The sequence below is a fragment of the Lissotriton helveticus genome, chromosome 6 (genome assembly GCF_964261635.1).
Source record: "Lissotriton helveticus chromosome 6, aLisHel1.1, whole genome shotgun sequence".
Classification (NCBI taxonomy): domain Eukaryota; kingdom Metazoa; phylum Chordata; class Amphibia; order Caudata; family Salamandridae; genus Lissotriton; species Lissotriton helveticus.
The window spans coordinates 1,882,719,793-1,882,727,853 of NC_136067.1; positions in this window are offsets into that span (position 1 = coordinate 1,882,719,793).

The following is an 8,061-nucleotide window of genomic DNA, read 5'->3' on the forward strand; positions in this document are numbered from 1 at the left end:
AGAGACATCACTGATAAGATCTTAAATGACATCACTGATGAAATCATCAAGTGAGGGTAAATATTTCCTAAGCTTATGAGTTTTAAACATATTTACTAACCTACTACAAAAGTTAAATTAGTATACTAGTTGTACTAGTAATGAGTGATACTATTTCTAACATATGTGAGACTGTGTGACTGTATCAAGGTGTGAGTGGGTGTCCGAATGCCTGTATTGGTGTGTGAGTTGGTATGTGAGAGGTGAATGGGTGAGTGAGTGGGTATCTGAGTAGCTGTGTGGGTGGTTGTGTGAATAGTTGTGAGTGAGAGGGGTTTTGTAAGTAGTTGTGTGTGTGTTAGTGTGTGTGTGTGTGCAGTTGTATAGAGGTGTGAGTGGTTATGTGAGTTGTGGGGGTGTGAGTGGGTGAGTGAGTCACTTTATGGGTATATTATTGGGTATGTAAATGTATGTGTAGTTGAATGAGAGTGTGTCTGAGTGCCTGTATAGATGAACGAGTGGGTGAGTCCGTGTATGTATGGATGAGTGAGTGCATCTGTGAGTGCCTGCATGGGTAAGTGACTACGAGGCAGATTTACATTACCTGAAACATCCATGCAAATCAGCAGTGATGTACCAAGAAACGCACGTCACGCAATGCCATCATTGCGCCACCACGGATGTGCTGCATTTACAATGCGGCGTGCCATGGCACAAGGATAGGCAGATGCGTGTCGCATCTGTCGGCATAAAGTTGGCGCAGTGCTGGAGTTGTGTCGCGGGCGTGATGCAACTCTAGCACTGTGCCAACCCAGCTTATCTTCCACATGGTGCATCACACCTTACGCCTGCTTCAAGCAGACGCAAGGTTTTGACGCAGCGGGGTGGGAAAAGTGACGGAGTGAAATCTTGTAGTTTTCACTCAGGCACTTTTCTGAGGCGTTCCTGTGACGGAACGCCCCCGCGCCGGTACGCCCACATGAAACTCGACGCAGGTTTCATGTGGCGCAGGGCTTTACAACGTGACGCATCTTCCTAGATGCGTCACATTGTAAATCCCCCGCAGCATGGCGCTAGCTTTACGCAGCTGCTGCGTCACAGATGTGACACATGGGTGGCAAAAAAGTGGCGCACCGGGCTTGTAAATCTGCCCCTGCATGTGCAAGTGGCTGTGTGGGTGTATGAGTGGGGGGGTGAGTGGCTGCATGACTGGGTATGGGAGTGGCTGTATGGATGAGTGAGTGGGTGCATCGGTGGCAATATGGATGAGTGATTGGGTATATGTATGAATAGTTGTATGGGTCTATGAATGTGTATGTAAGTGCTTATGTGGACATACAAGAGGGTGTATGAGAGACTGCATGGGGGTGTAAGTGGAAGTGAGTGGGTCTGTGAGGGTGTGTGTTGATAATGTCATTAGTGAGGCCATTTGTGATGTCACCAGTGATGTCATCAGTGAAGTCACAGACCATGTCATGAGTGATGTAATATGTGAGGTCATAGCAGTACTTTGCAGGGGAGCATGTTATAGTTAGCTCAGGTAACTATAACCGCTGATTTTAATTGGTTTTGTACCAGTGAAATCTTAGCCTAACTATAACGTCTCTCTACCCTCTGTTTTTTCAGTGAATTTCTGAGGTTTTTTCAGGTCTATTTCCTAAGTATAACGTCCCAGTAACCTTTGTTTTTTTCTGTGGATTTCTACTTTTTGTAAACTTTTTTAATCCTAACTGTAACCTGTCACCTTTGAGAGGGGTGTGTGAGTAGCAGTGTGGGTCTGTGAGTGTCTGTGTGAGTGGGTGTTTGACTTTCTGTGTGGGTCTGTGAGTGGGTGTGTGAGTGGATATATGAGTGCCTGTGTGTCTATGAGTGGATCTGTGAGTATGCCTGTGGAAGTCTGCGAGTGGGTCTGTGAGTATGCCTGTGAGTGTCTGAGTGGGTATGTGAGTATCTGTGTAATCCTGGGAGTGAATCTATGAGTGCCTGTATAGGTCCGTGACTGAATGTGTGAGTGTCTCTGTGCCAGTGGGTGGGTCTGTGAGTATTTGCATGAGTGTCTGAGTGGGTATGTCAGTCCCTGTGTGGGTCTGTGAGTGTCTATGTAAGTTTGAATCGGTGTGTGAGTTGTTCTATGCATTTTGGGCATTTGCATACTTTAGGTATTTAAAGGGGAGAACCATGGACTCTACCAGGAGACAAGAAAGAAACAACTCATCACATTCACTACAATCAGATTGTGCTCCAACAGATGAATGATAAATTCACCTTCATTAAGCATATATATGAGAAGAAACACACTTTCTGTGTCTTCGCTACGCCCAAGAAGTTAGAATCATTTGTGCTTTACTGTAGTAGAGCTTCAATTTGGGCACCTGCTATGTTTTTATTTGTCAGTGCATCCCGTTGAGGTTTAACTTCTTTGAAAACAGCACCAGGGCCAGAATCAAAACATTTTTCCAAGAAGAGTTCCCAGTTTTGCTGAAAACGTCTACCTAACTGGAGTACTTTCATTTGGTTAATTAGTAAGTACTGCTTTGTTGGATAAATGTCTCTTGCATATTCTACACTACAGCTGTGTAAAGGACCATGAGGTGTGCATGTAATTTCAGCAATGTTGATGCAACGTTTGCGGTGATTGGTTAAGTGGGTGCAAATAAAAAAGGTCCCAAAACAAGTTTTTTCACCAATTAATTTTCCATAGACTTTTTAAACAGACGTAGCTGCAAAATGGCTCAACAGATTTTGATGACATTTGGCAGGAATATAGATTATGGTGTGGAAGATGTAAATTCATTCAGTATTTTTTTAGGTAATAAGGGACAAAAATGTTGTGATATGTTGGACCACGGTACACTGCAGTAATTTAATGGTATACTGTAGTATATATTGATGACAAAAAAATAATATTATTGGTTAATGAAAGCCCTAAGAAAGTAGAAAGGCAGTCATATTCTGGAGACCACATTTTGTCTTTGTTCTGGGGTTGAACCTGAATTATATTGAGTTCGAGTTTCATACGTCTTTACTGCGATTCTTCATCATAAAAAGACAATAATAACAAAATAACACCATATTACATATTTCATCCATTAACACTAACCCAAAATTATAAAAATATAAATTCACAAATGTTACACCGTTGACATTATTAAAATCAGTTAAAATTGTGTTAAACATTTAACCCTGCAAAAAGACTTAGGACATACAATAGTTGCAACAGCTATTAATACTGTTTAAAAAACAAGCTATAAAATGCAGTGATGAAAATAAACAAAGGCCTGGACCATAAGAGTTTACTTTACCCCCCCTTTTTGGTACACAACACCCATGCACAGTTCAAGAACTTAGCTACTACCATAACTGCATAATCAGAGGAGTCAGATTTCAACAATCTCTTTGCTACCATAGCTGATCTAGTGCCCATGAGTTTACAAACATTTTTCAACTAGGTGCTTCTTGGATTATGGTAGACTGGGCATACAAATAAAAAGTGGTCTATATCTTCTATCTGGTCTTTACAGAACTGCCACTTATTGCTAGTAGAGATATCCCACTTACTTGTAAGCCACCTCAAGGGTAAAGTGCCAACCCTGAACTGGTGGAGTAGCTTACGATCTAGTCGTTTAGTCACTCGGTACCAATAGGCCTCCAAATGAGGTTCATCCCTGATATCAAGGTAATACCTTGTTAATGAGGAGATAACATCGGTAGAGAATCTTTTAACTTTGATCAGCTCCCAATATGCTGCTTTAAAGAGCTTTTTTGATGGAATTTCCGCAATATAGGGGTGATCCCAGAGATTCCTCATCCCCATGTCAATCAACAGTGATTTGACACCAAAGAACCATGGGATCTTGTGGGAACGACTTAGCCCCCTGACTTCCAACAATGCCCTGGTGTATATATGGAGCTCTAGAGTAGTCCAGAGGCGTCTCCAAAATGTCAGTGGTCTGTAGCGGGTGACATCTTCCAATGCTTGACAACCAAGATCGTAAAGCAATGGAATTCTGGGGGAGGATTGTGGCAGACCCACTATGGATCTCAAAAATTTATTCTGGGCTGTGGAGAGTGGGGATTAGTTGGTGAAACCCCAGAGTTCGGCTCTGTATAGGATTGCTGGGCAGATTTTAGATCTATAAATATTAACTATCGGAGCAATAGGCTTAGAGAGGGATAAACTATTTTCCTTAACCACTTGGATGCTAAGGTCATTTCTTAGCTTCAATGCAATTTCCATTGAAACCAATGGAAACTCCATGACGAGCTGGGCTCGTCATGAGCGTCGAAGGGGTTAAGCAAGGCACCAGCTAACTGAGCATGTTTTAACGCCAAAGTGTCTATTTGAGGCTTCCAGCTCAGTTTATCATTAAAAGTAACACCCAGATAGGTGAAAACGTCCGTCTGCTCCAGGGGTACGCTATCCATAAGGACTCGTGCTTTTACTGGCTTAGACCCGTGGAGCACCATAAACTAAAATTATATCTTATTAATGTTTTTGTAATCCATAGGAGCAAATGTGCCACTTTAGCGGGACCAACTGGAATGAAAAAGAATTACATATGAGGAAAGACACTATTTGACATGCCACCTCACCCCACTCTGCTTGACATGCCACTACACACCACTTAACTCTACAACACAATACTCCTCGCTACAATTCTCCACTCTCTGCCACCTCAAGCTACTGCGCTCTACAAGACGCCACTACACTCTAAGATATCCCACTTCATTCTACGACACAGCACTCCACTCTACGACACTGAACGACATAGCACTTTATTACACAGCAATCCACTCTATTCTTCGATCTCCAACTCCACTCTATAACTCTTTACTCCACTCTATGCCCCTACACTCTACGCCACTCTATTCCACTTTATAACACTGTGCGACTCACCACTCTCCTCTACGACATTTCATTCCACTCTATGACATGTCACTCCACTCTATGCTACCCCACTCTATGCCCCTCCACTGTAAGACACTCTACAACATTTCACTGTATGACACACCAATCCACTCTACTGTACGACATGCAACTTCACTCTACGGGATTCCTCTGTAAACACCCTACTCCACTCTATGCCCGTCCACTCTACGCAACTCTATTACACTCTACTACACTGTACAATACACCAGTCCACTCCACCCTAAGCCATTCCACTCTACGACACTCCATGCCACTCAAATCTATGACACACTGCTCTACTCTATGACATGTCACGCTAATGTAAGCCACTCTACTCTAGGCCCCTCCACTGTAAGACACTCTATGACATGCCACTTCTCTCTAAGCTACTTCACTGTACTCTTTGACATTCCACTCCACTCTACGACACACCACTACATTTACCCCACTCCACTCTACAGCATTCAACTCTACTTTGCCATTCTACTCTGTGCCACTCTACTCCACTGTATGACACTGTACAACACGCCACTCCACTGTACTCTATGACATGCCACTCCAATCTATGACACTTAACTCCTCTTTATGCTACACCACTTAACTCTATGATGCCTGAGTGGTGCAGGGAGGGGACGGGGCATCCAGGGAGGTGTCGGCTTTTAAAATATATATTTTTTTAGAAAGGGGCTGTGTGGCCCTCCATTCTTTTAGCATTTTTGGGGCCCTGAAGACCCAATTCCCCAGGGCCTGACCCCTTTTATAAAAAAATAAAAGTTTCGGCCTCGGGGACCCCATCCCTTGGGGCATGGCTTCGCTTTTTAAAATTTGATTTATAGGGAAAGGAGATGCGTGGCCCTCCTGCCCTATGCCAACTTCGGCCCTGGGGACCCCATCCCCCGGGGCTGGCCCTTTTTTTTATTTTCATTTGTAGGGAAGGGGGCCGCGTGGCCCCCCTCCTTGGGCCAATTTTGGTCCTGGGGACCCCATCCCCTGGGGCATGGCCTCCTTTTTTTTAAAATTTTGATTATCCCTTCGGCAGGAATTTAGGGATGTTTGAAGGCGTATTGCTGCTCACACCCATCGGCCAACACCTGTGAACAAGGGCGCATGGACGCTTGAAACGCGTTAGGAAATGCTGGCGGGTCCAGCGTGGTGATTACAGACGCAGATGGAGCCTTGTGTTTTCCTGCCGAAGGGATAATCACAGCCCTGCAGCCACTCGTAACAGGTACAGAAACCCACTGTGGTATTGAATTTGATGGAGTGACGGCGGCCACAGGTACATACCTTGTCAATAGACTTCATATCCCAGCAAGCACTAAGCTGACACGCCCAGCTGGGCGGGACTATTTAGGGATGTTTGAAGGCGTATTGCTGCTCACACCCATCGGCCAACACCTGTGAACAAGGGCGCATGGACGCTTGAAACGCGTTAGGAAATGCTGGCTTATTAATCTCTGAACTTGAAGTGAGTGACAGCGGGACTGCCTGGCATGAAATGAACATTAACACTTGGCGTAGGGCTCTCCAAGTCTGGTGCTTCTTCGTTTGTCATATAATTGCGGCCTGCCGGGGTCGCGGAGGTGCCCCACCGCTGACTAGCGGGTCCAGCGTGGTGATTACAGACGCAGATGGAGCCTTGTGTTTTCCTGCCGAAGGGATAATCACAGCCCTGCAGCCACTCGTAACAGGTACAGAAACCCACTGTGGTATTGAATTTGATGGAGTGACGGCGGCCACAGGTACATACCTTGTCAATAGACTTCATATCCCAGCAAGCACTAAGCTGACACGCCCAGCTGGGCGGGACTATTTAGGGATGTTTGAAGGCGTATTGCTGCTCACACCCATCGGCCAACACCTGTGAACAAGGGCGCATGGACGCTTGAAACGCGTTAGGAAATGCTGGCTTATTAATCTCTGAACTTGAAGTGAGTGACAGCGGGACTGCCTGGCATGAAATGAACATTAACACTTGGCGTAGGGCTCTCCAAGTCTGGTGCTTCTTCGTTTGTCATATAATTGCGGCCTGCCGGGGTCGCGGAGGTGCCCCACCGCTGACTAGCGGGTCCAGCGTGGTGATTACAGACGCAGATGGAGCCTTGTGTTTTCCTGCCGAAGGGATAATCACAGCCCTGCAGCCACTCGTAACAGGTACAGAAACCCACTGTGGTATTGAATTTGATGGAGTGACGGCGGCCACAGGTACATACCTTGTCAATAGACTTCATATCCCAGCAAGCACTAAGCTGACACGCCCAGCTGGGCGGGACTATTTAGGGATGTTTGAAGGCGTATTGCTGCTCACACCCATCGGCCAACACCTGTGAACAAGGGCGCATGGACGCTTGAAACGCGTTAGGAAATGCTGGCTTATTAATCTCTGAACTTGAAGTGAGTGACAGCGGGACTGCCTGGCATGAAATGAACATTAACACTTGGCGTAGGGCTCTCCAAGTCTGGTGCTTCTTCGTTTGTCATATAATTGCGGCCTGCCGGGGTCGCGGAGGTGCCCCACCGCTGACTAGCGGGTCCAGCGTGGTGATTACAGACGCAGATGGAGCCTTGTGTTTTCCTGCCGAAGGGATAATCACAGCCCTGCAGCCACTCGTAACAGGTACAGAAACCCACTGTGGTATTGAATTTGATGGAGTGACGGCGGCCACAGGTACATACCTTGTCAATAGACTTCATATCCCAGCAAGCACTAAGCTGACACGCCCAGCTGGGCGGGACTATTTAGGGATGTTTGAAGGCGTATTGCTGCTCACACCCATCGGCCAACACCTGTGAACAAGGGCGCATGGACGCTTGAAACGCGTTAGGAAATGCTGGCTTATTAATCTCTGAACTTGAAGTGAGTGACAGCGGGACTGCCTGGCATGAAATGAACATTAACACTTGGCGTAGGGCTCTCCAAGTCTGGTGCTTCTTCGTTTGTCATACATATATATATGTATATATATATTCACTTAAAAAAACATAGGTTCCAGGCCTTATATAGTTAGGAATTAGCATTTAAAAAACCATTGAAATTGCTCCTATATAGTTAGTTGTACTAACTATATTTCGCGCACCCGCAATCCACTGCTGATGATGTCACATATTACATCATTCATGACATGGTCAGTGACATCACTGATGACATCACTGATTACATCTCAAATGACATC